This window comes from Gavia stellata, unplaced genomic scaffold, assembly GCF_030936135.1.
Source record: "Gavia stellata isolate bGavSte3 unplaced genomic scaffold, bGavSte3.hap2 HAP2_SCAFFOLD_166, whole genome shotgun sequence".
NCBI lineage: Eukaryota > Metazoa > Chordata > Aves > Gaviiformes > Gaviidae > Gavia > Gavia stellata.
In genome coordinates, this window is record NW_026776501.1 from 12,501 (window position 1) to 15,000 (window position 2,500).

Below are 2,500 nucleotides of genomic sequence, written 5' to 3' on the forward strand. Positions count from 1 at the left end.
CCGGGCTCCGGCGCCGGCCGCCACGTCTACCGGGCTCCGGCGCCGGCCGCCACGTCTACCGGGCTCCGGCGCCGGCCGCCTCGTCTACCGGGCTCCGGCGCCGGCCGCCTCGTCTACCGGGCTCCGGCGCCGGCCGCCTCGTCTACCGGGCTCCGGCGCCGGCCGCCTCGTCTACCGGGCTCCGGCGCCGGTCGCCTCGTCTACCGGGCTCCGGCGCCGGCCGCCTCGTCTACCGGGCTCCGGCGCCGGCCGCCACGTCTACCGGGCTCCGGCGCCGGCCGCCACGTCTACCGGGCTCCGGCGCCGGCCGCCTCGTCTACCGGGCTCCGGCGCCGGCCGCCTCGTCTACCGGGCTCCGGCGCCGGCCGCCTCGTCTACCGGGCTCCGGCGCCGGCCGCCTCGTCTACCGGGCTCCGGCGCCGGCCGCCTCGTCTACCGGGCTCCGGCGCCGGCCGCCTCGTCTACCGGGCTCCGGCGCCGGCCGCCTCGTCTACCGGGCTCCGGCGCCGGCCGCCACGTCTACCGGGCTCCGGCGCCGGCCGCCACGTCTACCGGGCTCCGGCGGGACTTGGTCGCAGTTCTCGAGCTGAACGGTAGACCTGTTTGCCGCGCCGCTCGCGGGGACGTGACCAAGGGGTCGCTGTGTCGCGCTGCCTCCAGTTACGTCATCGTAACAGGCAGCGTCATTGGCGGGCCTCCCCGGCGGGAGGAGTTAGCGCTCTTGGAGTTCGCAGGGGCTGTGGACTTAGTGGTACGTTCTATATGCGCGAGCGGTGGCTCGCGGGCAGGGCAGTAGGAGCGCGACTCGACCCGCGCGGCTGGGGCGCTTGGCGGCCGTTGTGGCGGTTGCCTCGGCGTGTTTGGCCGTTTTTCCGCCCGTTCGGGACGGTTGCCCGCGCGGCCGATGGCGGCCGAGGCCCATGCTGGTCCGTGGTGAGGCACCGGAGATGCTCGTGAAGCATGCCGGCTGCTGCCGCGCTCGCGAGCGCCCGGGGACGGGGGGACGGGCGCGCGGCGCAGTCGTGCCTCGGCTTTTTGGGCTTTTTGCGGTTGTTCCCCCTCCCTCTTCCTTCTCCGGCCCTAAGCTGGAGCCCGCGAGGCAGGCCGCCAAGAGCGTCGCAGCCGGTCCCGGTGGCTGGCAGCCCGAGCGCAGTGCGTCAGGGAGTCGGGAGGTGTGCCTCGCGCCTCCGGTGGCCTTACTCCCTGGCTCCAGAAACACCCGCCAACGGCACGGGTGAGGCGTGGCGTGTGGCGTCTCGTCTGCCCGTTTTTTGGGTGGCTTTTTGTGTTTTCCCCGTCCTTTTTTCTTTTCCCCCCCCCCCCCGGCTTTTCTCCGGCCTCTCTCTCCCTCTGCAGGGCGAGTGGTATCATCCTGCTGGGCGGGCGTAGACGGGCGACCGGCGGCGGTCGTGCCGGTGCTCTCGAACGCGGGCAAAGCCCGGCGACCGGCGGCGGTCGGTACCGGTGCTCTCGAACGCGGGCAAAGCCCGGCGACCGGCGGCGGTCGGTACCGGTGCTCTCGAACGCGGGCAAAGCCCGGCGACCGGCGGCGGTCGGTGCCGGTGCTCTCGAACGCGGCAAAGCCCGGCGACCGGCGGCGGTCGGTGCCGGTGCTCTCGAACGCGGCAAAGCCCGGCGACCGGCGGCGGTCGTGCCGGTGCTCTCGACCGCCGAAGGAGCGCGTGGAGTCGCAGGTGTGCTGCGGCCTTCCAGCGTTCCCGTTGACGTCGCTCAAGGGACTCGTTGCACGGAGCGGGTGGCGCCGGCGGCACCTGTCCCGGTCCCCCTCCTTCGACCGCTGCAGAGCCGCAGGCAGCGCGCGCCGAGGCGTCCCCGGGTGCCCTCCCGGGGGGTGGCGCTGGGCGTGTGCGGCCGTCGCTGTCCCAGGAGCGTGGCCTCGGCTTTTCCGCCCTCTCTCCCCTTCAACCGATCGATGAGGCTTTTCGGGTCGCGTCGGAAAGGGCCCCCGGCGGGCCGGCTCTTCCGTGCTCCCTGGAACGGGGAGGCACGGCGGTGTCCGGTGGTCAGGCAGGGTGGTCTCCTTTCCCGTTCGCTTCCCGTGGTGTGGCTGTGAGGTGTTGCCCTCGTCCCCCCCCGAGCGAAGGGGGCCGTGGCGATGGCGGCGGGGCGCGTGCCTCGCCGCGTCCCGTGGCCCCCCCCCCCCTCCCCGTTGGGCGGGGTTCCTGGGGCGGCTTCTTCACCGAACGGGGCTGTGTGACGGCCGCGTGGCCCCGCGAGCTCTCAGGTGTCCGCAAACGACGCGAGGCGCCGGCGCCAGCCTCGGTCCGGGTACCCGTGGGTGCCGGCCGCGAGCAGCGCTGGGCGGTGGGGCGGCCTGAGCCAAGAGACTGGGGCGAGCGAGCGAGCGTGGGGCTGCACCTGCCCGGGTGGGCCCCCCGAGGGGTCGCGCGTGCGGTGGGGGGGGCGTTCCCCGCTGCCGCCGCTGCGACGGCGTCGGCTCTTCGTGCCGCACCCCCGCCCGCTGCGGAGCGAGCCGCCC